The sequence below is a fragment of the Furipterus horrens genome, unplaced genomic scaffold (assembly GCF_987537825.1).
Source record: "Furipterus horrens unplaced genomic scaffold, mFurHor1.1.pri manual_scaffold_2, whole genome shotgun sequence".
NCBI lineage: Eukaryota > Metazoa > Chordata > Mammalia > Chiroptera > Furipteridae > Furipterus > Furipterus horrens.
The window spans coordinates 203,054,960-203,069,136 of record NW_028327172.1 but is presented as its reverse complement, the minus strand read 5'-3'; positions in this window follow the sequence as shown (position 1 = coordinate 203,069,136).

Genomic DNA, 14,177 nt, shown 5'->3' with positions numbered 1-14,177 from the left:
ATAAGCACATAAATCACACTCCAAATTTACTTAACACAGAGGAATAATCCCACCATCACTTCCCACACGCAATGCCTTCTTAGGAAAAATGCCACAAACCCTTCAGAAGACCAAAGCACATCCAATCAAATGACTTCTTAAAATTCCATAAAATAATCTCTCTGTCTTAAATAGCTTATCAAACATAGCAGAGATTAGATAACATATTTTTTAGAGCTAACTTTAGATTTCTCAACTGTGGCAGAAAGCAGACTACTTTATACAGATTTAAAGTCATTTGAAAGTGTAATAACAGAGTGGTTTCCTCCAGTTCCCCTTTAGCACAAGGCCCAGCTTTTGATGAATGAAAATCAACTCATGTCTCACCCAGGACATCTGTTCTCAAGATGTGACACCTAAAATGATGGGCAGAAACATAAGTCACCAAAGGGCAACAATTCATAGCATTACAACTAACAATGGTACACAATCTTGTTGTTACCATCAACCACATAAAAGAAAGAGAAATGGCATCTACTAAAGCCTTTAGTAGTCACTTTCTTGGTCTCTAGTACATGTCTTGAATTTTCCAAAGACTCTAACAGAAGAATTGACCTGGCCCACGTTGCCAAACCACAGGCAGAATACTCTGTGCTACCAAGAATACATACACAGTGATAGAGAGAAATAACAATTTTCCCAAAACCAGAATGTCTAGATGTCCCTGGGTGGACAAGTTAAAGCTATCATCTTCAAGGTGAGCTCTGAGCCTTAGCTAGTGGGATATAAGGAGATCTAGTCTCTGTAGAAAAAAGGCACAGCCAGGCCTGTGATTATTAACATCATTAGCTCTATCCCTCAACATCAGATTCAGAGCAGTAAAGGAAGAGGGGACCTAGAGAGTCCTTCCCCTTGTCATATAAATAAATTCGTCTGATGAGACGTGAGAAGAGTTAAAGAGCCACAAAACCATAGACTCGCTGAACATTGGAGCTGGAAAAGTTGTAGAAAAGGAAACTGTAGCTGAAGGTGGTGAAATGACTCGCCAGGTCACAGAGAAACTACTACCGCCCTCCACGACTTGTGACTTGAATGGAAATAGTCTTTTTCTGACTTTGAAAAAAAAAGAGTGAGTACGCTATGTGTCAGCAAAAGTCATGCCACATGCAGCTAGATCATTGCCCAACAAAGGAAATGTGGATTCACAGAACTAGCTTCCTAGTTTGAACACTATTTTTCCTGTAATTGAGTAAGACTAGGGGCAAACTGATCAAACAGCACAAAGATAAAGGGAAGCTCCCTGTTCTTAGATGTGTAAACTGTAGGCTCACTTAAGACTTCACAACTATTCATCAATCCAGTATTGCTTGAGGTATGCCCAGCAGGGGCTAGGCATTTTGGGACATATAGAAAAAAAGCCACCAGATATGTTCTTTTCCCTCAAGAAAAATTTGGACGGCTGTAGGACATCATCAGAGATCAAGTGTAAAGACTGAGTATTGATAATCATCCCAGCAGGAGTTCAGAAATGGGAGAAATCACAGACTATGGGACAAATAATCAAGGATCGCTTGATTGCCCTGATATCCATGGTACCTTGAAGGATGAGTTGGGTAGGGGAATAGGTGTAAAAGGAGGGACAAGCTGGGGGTATTTAATCTGGGAGTTTCCAAGGGAGACATTAATGTGGCTCCAGCGAGTCTGGTGAGGAGACCCAACCAAGGGGACTAGAAGTTGGGTTTAAGGACACAATAGAAAACAACACTGAATCTACAGGAAAAAAAGCACAATGAATGACTCATTAATCATTTGGCTGAAGTAATACAAAATAAAGCACCAGTGTAGAGCTAGTTTTTTGGAGATCCTTGATTCACTGCCCTGTGAAGACATACATATGCCAGAATATGAAAAGATCATATCCTTTATATCGTGACTAAGATTTTGATCTCTATACAAAACACAGAATTGGTCTGAGCTATATGAAAAATTGTTGCCCCTTCACATCACCGTTCCCCAAGAGGAAAATTGACCAGATAATTTTAGAAGCCATTTCTGGACCCACAAGGGTACTGACTCAACAAAATAAAGTATTGCCAATGCTATTAAATATCCAAGAAGGTATTGCCAACACTATTAAATATCTAAATGCCTTTATATGCCTTTGAACATTCCTTCTCTTTGACCTTGAAGGCTTTCTCAAACCTACCTACTCCTTCCATCTGAAAAGCTGCCCATGGCCTTCCTTCTATTCCCTCCAATTTCCGGGACAGGGAGGTAAACTGAGGTGCAGAGGAGTCATGGAGCCGTCTAAATGGGAGTCTATTTCAAGGTTAAAAAATGGCACACCCAAAAGCCTGCTGTACACAAACCTATTTATAACGTCTGATTTTAAACTTGGATTTATAATGAAGTTTGAAGCAGAAAGAGCAGAATTCCAGCTTGAAGAAAAATTACAGCTGGAAAAGTAATTTTAAAATTAAAAAAAAAAAGCAAGAAAGCCTTCCAAGTAGTTACTCAGTTTGGGAATTCAAAGAAGATGGAGGTTGTGTCAAAGAGGAAACTGCTTTGGGGACACAGAGGAATGGAAAGTCTTGCCTTCAGCCTATTTTTGAGCCCTGTCTTCAGCCATATACACATCCAAATCAATAAAAGACATTCCGTGATTCCACTAAGGCACGCGTGAGCAGAGGCCTCTGGTCACACTCTGCCTGAGCTGCATGCAAAAGCTTAAGGCAGGGAGAGGGTGTGGGAGGGGAGATAGTAATGGCTGCAGGCCCCAAGCAAACACGGGCCTTCCCTACCCACCTGCCCATGCCTCCACTGGAAACACAGCACGCAGCTCCAGGTCATTCAGCAGCTGTGTGTGTTTGTGGGAGAGGCGGAGGTGACACCACGGGCAGAAATTCTCTCCCTCTTCCCTCCTTATCTTGTCTTAAGTGGCGGGGAGGTTTGGATTCATGGTTAACAGCTGCTCAGCGGAGTCCTTCGCTGTCTGGAGATTACAGAGCTTAACTCTAGAACGGCAAACCCGTGGGATCAATGCTGCTCCTCTTCACTCACCTTCCACGGCAGGCATCACCGATCAAGCTGAGGACTCTTGCTTTGAGCAAAGACTGAACTTCAGAACCCTTCTCAACCCAACAATCCAAGCTGCCATCACCAATTAAAGTGGGTAAGTGGTTTGAAACTAATTCGCCAGCCCCAGGGTAGAGAGAAAGAAAGAGAAAAGAAGGAGGAAAGAGAAATGTAAGTTTCCCAAGCACCAACTGTGTCCCCAGTAGTGGCTTGCTGAGGTGGGGTGGGGAAGTCCACCAGGTGAGGAGGAGTAGTTTATCACTGGCACTGCATACTAATGGTAGTAAAAACTGACTTTAATCTCTATACCTGGTGCTAATATTCTCCACAGACAAGGTGCCCTTATTGTCTGTCCCCTGGCTGCACCTCTCACTGTCCCCCTTTCCCTTCCCTGGTGCACTACCGAGACCAAGAAGTTCTGGAGGTGTTTCCACACAGATCACCTCTGAGAACCACCGGGTGAGACAGCAAGGAATTGGAGTCAGAAGAGCCATAGCCATACCCAAGGTCCGCCCTTAGCGTGGACACCCTGCACTTCAGTTTCATCATTCGTAAGATGGAAACAACAAAGCTGTCCCTCTCTGAGAGCCTTGCAGTGAGGGTTAGTACTTTTGCAATTGTGACAGGGCAGATTGGCGGAATTTCTTAAATATCAGATTTTTTCCTTAAGTTACCAACTAAACAGGACTGCCCTTACCGGAGTGTTATAGTGAAAACAATTTGTAGTATAGCAAATAGGGTTGTCAGATTTAGGGAAAAAATACAGGATGCACAGTTAAATTTGAATTTCATATTTAAAAAATAATATTTTCAACATAAGTATGTCCCAAATTTGCATGGGACATATGTATACTAAAAAATAATTCATATTTTTATAATCTGAAATTCCTCTCTTCCTCTCTCTAAAAGCAATGAAAAATAAAGTCTGGGTAAGGATGAAAAAATCTGAAATTCAAATTTAACTTGCTGTCCTATATTTCTAAATGATAACCCTAACATCAAATCTTGAGCTGTGTAGAATGAATAGAGGAATAAGTCTTCAGAGATAAAAATGTCAAAGAGAAAGGAATATTTCTAGAAATGGATGATTTTCAAACTTTTTAAAGCCACATTTCAGAGTAAGAAATACATGTTGTATGACAATTCAATGCACCCATACATATATGATTTCATGGAAATAAACATTTCACAAAACCTTTTCTGTGTACAATGCACTCCAGCACTTTCTGGCTTCTTCATTCTGCTTTATTCTATTTCATTTTTTTAAAAATTCCTGATCCAGCCTCACTTAATTGATTTCCTGACCCCTTAAGCAGAAGTCAGCAAACTACATCCCAAGGGCCAAATCCAACCAGCCACCTGTTTTTGTATGGCCTGTGAGCTGAGAATGGTTTTTACATTTCTAAATGGTTGAAAAAAAATCAAAGGAGAATGCTATTTATGACAAATGAAAATTACATGAAATTAATATTTCAGTGTCCATAAATCAATTTTTGTTGGAACCTAGCCATGCTCAGTTGTTTATACGCTGTCTATGGTCGCTTTCACGCTATGAAAGAGTAGTTGTGAATAGAGAGTTGCGTGTTGAGTGTGACCCACAAACTGTAAAATACTTACTATTTGTCCCTTTATCTAAAAAGTTGGCGACCCACCCTAATGGGTCACACCCTGCGGTTTGAAAAACTCTACTCTAAATGGTTTTTCCCTGAAAGCATCTATTTCTATTCATGTGAGTAGGGCATTTTTTCTAAGAATCTCAGGTTGGTCTTATTCTCCTCAGTTCCTCAGAAGATAAACCCAGATGAGCAGACCCTGGCCAGAATATTTATTTTTGGCTGCCCTTAGAGTATGAGTTGGACTTGGTCACGGCCCAGAACTTAGCAAGAGTTGAGAGGATGTCATTTACCACTATTTCCAATCACTTGAAGCATTGACTGCTCCCAGACAGAAAAGTATTATGAAGAACAAAACATCAAGTTCTTGATCTTGAGCCATTTGGGTTCTTGACTCTTTAAGAAAATATTTTATTGTTTATGCTATTAGAGTTGTCCCGATTTCTCCCCCTTTGCTCCCTCTACCCAGCAACCCCACTCCCTCAGGCAATCCCCCCACCATTGTCCATGTCCATGGGTCATGTATGTATGTTTTTTGGCTACTCTGCTCCCTGCGCTGTACTTTGCATCCCCATGACTATTCTGTAACTACCAATTTATACTTCTTAATCTCTTCACCTCTTTCACCCATCCTCCCAACACCCTGACCATCTGGCAGTCATCAACACATGCTTTGTATCTATGATTCTGTTTCTGTTCTGCTTGTTTACTTTGTTTTTTAGATTCAATTGTTGATAGATATGTATTCACTGACATTTTACCATTCATATTTTTTATCTTCTTCTTAAACAAGACCCTTAAACATTTCATATAATACAGGTTTGGTGGTGATGAACTCTTGACTTTCTCTTGTCTCGGAAGGTCTTTAGCTGCCCTTTGATTCTAAATGATAGCTTTGCTAGATAGAGTAATATGGTTGTAGGTTTTTGCTTTTCATCACTTTTAATATTTCTTGTCAATCCCTTCTAGCCTGCAAAGTTTCTGTTGAGAAATCAGCTGACACTTATGAGAGTGCCTTTGTAGGTAACTAATTGCTTTCTTTTGCTGCTTTTAAGATTCTCTGTCATTTAACCTTTAGCACTTTAATTATGATGTGTCTTGGTGTGGTTTCTTTGGGTTCATCTTGTTTGGGAATCTCTGCACTTCCTGGACTTGTATATCTATTTCTTTCACCAAGATAGCAAAGTTTTCTGTCATTATTTTTTCAAATAGGTTTCCAATTTCTTGCTCTTTTCTACTTCTGGGATGCCAGTGATGTGAATGTTAATATGCTTAAAGTTGTCCCAGAGTCACCTTATACTATCCTCATTTTTTTGGATTCTTTTTTCTTCTTGCTGTTCTGATTTTTCTTTTCTTTTCTTTTTTCTTTTGGCTTCCTTATGTCCTAAATCATTGATTTGATCCTTGGCTTTATTCACTCTATGATTGATTCCCTGTAAATTGTTCCTTATTTCAATTAGTGTATCCTTTGTTTCTGACTGGATCTTTTTAATGCTGTTGAGGCCTTCACTAAATTCCTTGAGCATCATTATAACCAGTGTTTTGAATTCTGCATCTAGTAGTTGCTTGTCTCCATTTTGTATAGTTCTTTTTCTGTAGTTTTGTTATGTTCTTTTATTTAGCCATGTTTCTTTGTCTCCTCATTTTGGCAGCCTCCCCGTGTTTGTTTCTTTGTATTAGGTAGAACTGCTATGGCTTCCAGGCTTGATAAGAGTGGCCTAATGTAGAAGGTGCCCTGTAGGGTCCACTGGCCCAGCCTCTACTAATACCCAAGCTGGGTGCTCAAGGTGGACCTACTGTGTGGGTTGTATACACCTTCCTCTTGTAGTTGGGCCTTGATTGCTGTTGGCATGTCCAAGCACAGCAGCCACTGCCTATGTTGTGTCTGGGGTCACACAACATAAACTACAAAGCAATCTGCATATTGCTGCTACTTGTGCTGGGCTTGGAGTTGCCCAGGACCAGCCAAGCTGTGTACCAAGGCTGGCTGCTGCTACTGCTGGGCCTGGGGCACTTAGTAAGAGGTACAGGGCATGCTGAAGCCAGGTGCTGTTTGTCTGAGAGAATTTAGAAAATCTGAGGCATGGGCCAAAACAAGCCATTTGCATGGAAAAGACACTGGAAACAGCTTGGGTAGACCTGAAAGTTGGTTGGGACAGGGCCTCAGAGGACCACCAGGGTGGGGCAAACAGTGTGAACCACACTGATGTAGTCTCAAATATAGCACCCGCCTGCTGGCTCTGGGGCTCTGTGAGGGGAGGTCTCAGAAAAGGAACAACGGCCTTTGTCAGCACTTCTCTCTGGGAGAAAGTTACCCCCCAGCTCTTGCCCTGTTTCCAGACAACTCAGTTCCTCCCCATGTGTCTCTGATGCCTTTCGATATGCTGCCCCAGCACTGGAGCTTAGAGTGAGTGAGTTCGAGTAAGTCTGTGTGGGGTTCCTTTAACAGGAACTGCCTGGGATTCCAGAAGTTTCTGTATTCCACAGCCTCGATCCCCACTGATTTTTACAGTCTGAAGTTCTGGAGATTTCTCTTCCTGGCACCGGAACCCTGGGCTGGGGGACCTGGTATGGGGCTGGTACCCCTCACTCCTGAGATATCCTTTCCAATTTTCATCTGTCCCACATGTGTGTGGGACCAGCCCATTCTGCGTCTCTACGCCTCCTGCCGTTCTCAATGTGGTTTCTTCTTTAATTCCATAGTTGGTTTCTTCTTTAATTCTGTACTTATAGAACTCCATTCAGCTTGATTTCCGACAGTTCTGAAGTTTAGTTGTACATTTGATGTGGTTATGCAAGGGGGCAAGCCATGTTTACCTATGCAGCCATCTTGACCAGAAGTCTTTCAAAGTGTGGGCTCTTGACTCTTATTACAGAGTTTAGAGCCTCCAGAGGGAAGGTTTGTGGTTTGCAGGAGCTAAAGGTGATCCCATCTAAAGGCTGATCCCCAAGAGGATGGAAAGAGAGGAGAGGGTGGTTGCTCTGGCTAAAGAAAAAGGAGAACAGAGAAGAGGGGTAGGTCACACATCCCTGAGTGGCTCTTTTTTCTCAAGTTGTGACTTTTGGTTGTGGTGGTGGTGGGTAATAAATCCCCAAGATAGATTTAAGGGGTCCCAAGACCTGAGAGAATTTTTGCCTTGCTTTCTGGGAGATCCTGGAAGTTAGGTGGTCCTCACAGATGAATATCAGCAGTCAGCAACCTACTGCCCAAGGGCCAAATTCAGAGTACTACCATTTTTGTAAATGAAACTTTATGGGAATAGAGCCATGCCCATTGGTTCACAAATTTCTATGCCTCCTCTTGTGCTACAAAGGCAGAGTGGAGGACTTGCTGAAAATACTTACTATCTGGCCCTGTCCAGGACATAGTGTGCCAATCCCTATTTTCTGTGCTAAGCAATGGTGGAGAAGACAGGGCAAAGAAGGCAGAGGGGCCCTGAGAAAGTCTTCTGATTTTCTCACAACCATAAATATGAAGGAGAACCCCTGAATATTTCCCTTGCTCCCTCCCCTCCCCCAAATGGTCTCAAAATGGGGGGAAAAAAGGATCAGGAGACCTGAGCAGGGCTTGAAGTTGGGACGAGGAAGATACATTTGAGATGGAAGGCTCTGTAGCAGCTGAGACCTGTGCAGAATGCTAAGTATGGCCCCTGGGTGCCAGGATGGAAAGATGCCAACTGCATAGACCAGGTCTGCATCAGACTAAAGATGCCCAAGGACCAGACCACTCCTCCCTTCCTCACCCCCCTGGCACCCCGTTTTCTGCATTTAAACAACCCTAAGCTTCCGAAGAAGGGAAGGGAATGAAATGTCAAATTAAATGACTAAAACACGGAATGACTGAGTAAGCACCAAACTGAAGGATTTTTCTCTGGAACTCCCTATATATTAAGTTTCCTGCCACTAGCAGAATATGGGCTTAAAGTAGAAATTAGATTACTGAGGAATGAAGCAAGTTACATTCTGTGTAAACAATAGGAAAGAACAGGAAACTGACTTTGCCACTACAGGAAATCGGAACTTCATTCACAGCAATTCAGGAGACCGCAGCAGTGTGAGTCCCAATGGTTCATGACTCAGTGACTCCACACTGAATTTTTTTCTATCTCCTTCAGCTCCCAGTGGTTTTCCCCATCCCACCTTCAACTTCAGAGAAATCCTGTGCAAGCCTAAATTGTCACCAGTAGGTGGTGCTAACACGGAGAGTGTTGGGACTCATTATCTGGTGATGAATTAGCTAGACACTAATTAAAGCTCCCTTCATTGACTATTTCCTTTACCACACATTTTCACTCTGGTCTAATTGAGCCTTGTTATTGAGTAGGCCTGAGTGGTTTCACCTCCAGGCTAACTCGCCCTCTCCTGCATGGTATAATGGAAAGAATTCCAGAGTCAGGATTCACGGGATGTGAATTTGGGCTGTCTTACTAATTAGATGAATTGGCCAAGTCACTTAATCTAAGTCTTGGGAATCTTCATCTTTAAAACACATGAGTTGGTCTTGCTGAACGCTTGTTTCCCAGGTTTGAAAAGCAATTCAACAACCACCGTGAGATTAGCACTTTCCAGGCATCAAATTAATCAACCTAAGAAAAACTCAAGTTTTCATGAAAAACGCATTTTGACACAGTGCTGTGGGGAATGTAAACTGATACAGACTCCCTGGAGGAATTTCTGGCAGTGGGTAGCAAAAGTCCTAAACTTTACATACCCTTTGACCACCAATTCCACATCTAGGAATTAATCTTAAAGAAATAAATGTAGACATGTGTTAAGACAGAGCTAAAATGATGTTCAAGAAAGCAGAACACTTTGGCTTCTCTGCAGGTTGAGTGTATCTTTGTTAACTAGTTTCTGAATTTTCAAATAATCCTTAGAACTACGTTACAGTACTTGTATAAGGCAACAAAGAACACCAGTGTTTAATCATATAACAGAGAGGAAGAAATTGAGCTAGGACTTCTCAAATACTTTATTGTATGCCAGGTCCCTGCTAGAGTTTTCTTGAGTTCCTTCTTTAAATATCCTTACAACAACCCTATGCAAAATGTATTACGAACCCTATTTTACAGACAGAGACTCAGGCTCCCCTATTACCCAAGGTACCACAATGCCTGGTAAATGAAGGGAGAGATGTGCCTTCTGCTTTAAAAAGACCAAGAAAACTTTCCTTGCAATGGAGGTAAGGGCAGGGAAATTCAGTATGTGGACTTTGATCCTGCCTGAGGATTGGATCCAAGCTCTTCGGAGCCCTTAAGGAAGAATTGTAATTTCAGAGCTTCTGCCAATTCTTTGTGCTGCTAAAAATGGAAATCCAAATTGGTCTGTGGGGGCCAAGCCTTTCTTGTAAAAAGCACTTAATTGGGCTTCTATTGGTACAAAAGGAAATTCCATTCTGGAATGGCAAAGCTTAGACAAGGAGGCCTTCAAGTTCTGTGTAGAGCAAAGTAAAAGGATGGGGAGTTGTGCTGATGTGGATGGATTTGGGCTTCCTCTGGCAGATGGAAGAAGGAGGCTGCCGGGGCCCAGCACTGGGGAAGAAAAACACAGTCAGAGGGAACCCCTGTGCAGAGGTGAGGAGGGGGCAGAGACATGCTCAGCAATATGTCGGGAGCCTGAAGGTCAAAAAAGACCGGTACGAACTGGTGGGATGAAGTATGGTACAGGATTTTGGAGTGCGGTCATGGCTTGCACCGAGCTCAAATCTCCCTTCTGTGCCTTGAAATTCCCTTGAATTTTCAGCGAAGCCCAAAAGCTTGACTGTTAGCATTGTCTTGGGAATGAAGAAAGGCACTGAGTCCCTTTTAGGGCCAGGGACGCTATTCAGGTGGAGAATGATAACTGACCACCAAGACTATGTCTGTAGTCTTGGAAGAGCCCTGGGTTTTCTGAAGCCTTATGGGTTGGAAGCTTGGGTTATTTTACTTGCATATTTTTAAATGAGGATGACCCTGGAAGGTTTAATAAACTCAGGGACACGTGAGTTGAATGCACTTGTTATGTTTCGGGGAACGAGGCTTGAGCTGGTCTGCGGGACAGCTGAAACTGTGTAGCAGGATGCCTTTTAACAGGGTTCACCTGTTGTGGGGCCTCTCCCTGACCACAAGCACTTGGCCGCCGGCAGCAGGCTAGGTGATTACAGCATTAGATCATGCTTATAATGGAAAAAAGGCTTCTCCTCTCCGGCTGACTAATCAGCTTGCCATTTTTATTGCATGATCAGTATCAAGAGAGAGGGATTCTGAACTCTGTCAGCATCCCGGGTGTACGCTGGCGTGACAGGAAGAACAGCTATATTAGCAAAGAGAACAGGTGGAGGGCTTAGCAAACTTGCTAAGAAGGTCAAGACAGCTTCGCCCCTGGAGACACAGGAAAAGGCTGACGGCTCCTATTAGAACAAGAATAGCTACTATTAGAGCATTCCCATAAGCTGAGTCCTCCACAGGCAATGTGCATTCGCCTTTTTCATCTTATTTTTGTGTCAAAAGCACTTCATGCTCATTATCAATCTGTATTCGTTTCCTAGGGCTGCCATAACAAATTACCACAAACAGGGTGGCTTCAAACAGCAGAAAATTATTCTCTCACTGTTCTGAAGGTCAAAAGTCCAAAGTCAAGATGTTGGCAGGGTCACGCTCCCTCGGGAAGCTCCAGGGAAGAATTGTTCCTTAATTCTTCTGGTGCCCGATGGCTCCAAGAAAATCCCTGGTGCTCCTCGGCTGGGGCCTGCATCACCCCAATTGCTGTCTCTATCTTTATAGGGACCCCCATGTGTCGTTGGATTTAGGGCCCACCTGCACAGTTTAGGATGACCTCACTCAAGATCATTCATTTAATTACATCTGCAGTGACCCCTTCCCACATAAAGTCTCATTCAAAGGTACTAGGGGTTAGGGTGCACACACATATATTTTGTGGGGGCCACCATTCAACCCAGTACAGTAACTAATAAAAGAATTCAAAGGTGGACATGGGAAAGGGATAAAGTTTCAGAAAACCTCTTCAATGTATTTTCCCCTTTCAATAGTCTCATTTCTCTCCCTGAAGACGTCCCCCATTTTTTTTGTCTCAAAAAAGGGGCGACCAAATATCACAAAGCAGAACTAAAAGGGTAAAAGGAAAAAGCAGGATACAAGGACAGAAAGGAAAGAGACAGCCCTCCCAGTCCCAGGACAGGTCAAAAAGGAAAGAGGGGAGGGAAGAGATAAGAGGACAGACTGGAGGCTCTTTCCGGAACCCACCCTGCTTGAGGTAAAAACCTAGGTGGAGAGGAACGCAGTTGGGAACTGAAGGTGCCAGAGGCTTACTCCCTACTTAGGGTACAGCTCAGACAACTGGAAATCCCTTAGCGAAACCCCGTGTTTATCATAGTGCCCGCGACAAGGTGCTTTCTTCCCAAATGGTGGTGTAAAGCAGGCTTCTAGAAGGGTCTAAGAGGACCAATGGGGAAAGCACCCTAGGTCCCATGCCTGTTGTATTGAAGTTTCTGTGCCACTTCGTGAAGGGGACATGGAAGTGCCAATAGAGCAGGAGAGACCTGGGGATGTGGGGACAAGAAGGCCTCTAAGTGCAGGTATCTGAATGAGGCGTGAAGGCAGAGGTTCATGGACTTCTGTAGTGGAAGCCCCCCAAAATCACAAATTGAAATTACTCAGCTATGTCACAACAGGCATTTATGCAGGTGCCTGGGGATGGGAAAGGACCAGGAAAGGTCATTTCTCATTCCAACCCACCTGAAAGCTGTCCTGGAAAGGAGCCAGGTAGAGGGAGCTCCTGAGAAGAGAGAAAAGGAACACTTATGAGCTAAACTCTGAACTGACTACATTTTTTAAAGTCTCCTTTTAAATAAAAGAAGTTATCTTTAACTATTATGATATGAGACTGTATGAAATGAAGGCTACATTATAGGGAATCAAAAGTGGAATAGATGAAGCAGACGATCAGGTCAGGGATTTGAAGGGTAAGAAAACACCCAAATAGAATAGCAAAAAAAAGAAAAAGAAAAAGGTCTAAAAATATTAAGATAGTATAAGGAGCCTCCAGGACAACCTCAAGCATATCAACATTTGCATCATGGGGGTACCAGAAGGAGAAGAGAGAGAGCAAGACATTGAGAACCTATTTTAAAAAATAATGATGGAAAACTTCCATAACCTGGTGAAGGAAATAGACACACAAGTCCAGGATGTGCAGAGAGTCCCAAACAAGAAGAACCCAAAGAGGACCACACCAAAACACATCATAATTAAAATGCCAAAAGTTAAAGACAAAGAGAGAATCTTAAAAGCAATAAGAGAAGCAGTCAGTTATCTACAAGGGAGCTCTCATAAGAGCATTAGCTGGTTTCTCAACAGAAACTTTTCAGTCCAGAAGAGAGTGGTAAGAAGTATGCAAAGTGATGAAGAACAAAGACCTAACACCAAGATTACTCTACCCAGCAAAGCTATCATTTAGAATCAAAGGATAACTAAAGACCTTTCCAGACAAGAAAAAGCTAAAGCAGCTCATTACCACCAAACCAGTAGTACGTGAAATGTTAAAGGGTCTTCTCTAAAAGGCAAGAAAAAAAAAGATAAAAATATGAACAACAAAATGTCAATAAATACATATCAATTAACAATTAAATCTTAAAAAACAAAGAAGCAGAACAGAAACAGACTCATAAATACAGAGAACATTTTGATAGTTACCAGATGAAAGGGGGTTGGGGGATGGGTTAAAAAGGTGAAGGGATGAAGAGGTATAAGTTGGTAGTTACAGAATAGTCAAGGGGATGTAAAAGTACAGTATAGGAAATACAGTCAATAATATTCTAATAACTATTTTTAGCATCAGATAGGTACGAGATTTATTGGGATGACTACTTAGTAAGTTATATAATGTCTAAACACTGGAGTGTACACCTGAAACTAATATACTATTCTAAAACAAGTTTTTTAAAAGGATATGAGACTGTAGGCTAGGAAGCAAAGAGGCATGAAAAAGCAGTGAGATAATAAAGATAATGAACAAAACTACCTTTGTATGTATGTGTGTGGGTGTTCAGGTGCAGTATACACACCCACTATGAATGTATTCATTTTAAAATTTATCATTTTCCCTTGAGGTAACAAACATCACTGGTTGGCTGTGTATCTTTCTTCCCCTTTTTCTATGCTCACAAAACGTATATACACAAACACACACACACACACACACATACAAGGTTTGTCCAGAAAGTATCTAGCCATGTACTATGAGGCACCTTGGGCCCTCACAGTTCTCCCAACCACCACCAGCTGCCCCATCATATTTTTCTGAATCTTATCAATGGTCTGAAATCTCCTCCTTTTCAAAGGTGCTTTTGGTTTTGGGAAAAGCCAGAAGTCATAGGGCACCAAATCTGGGCTGTATGGGGACAGAGTTACCTGGTAATTTGATGTTTTGCCAAAAAACTGCATAACACGTGATGCATGAGTGGGAGCATTGTCACAATGAAGCTGCCAATCACCAGTTGCCCATAGCCGCAGC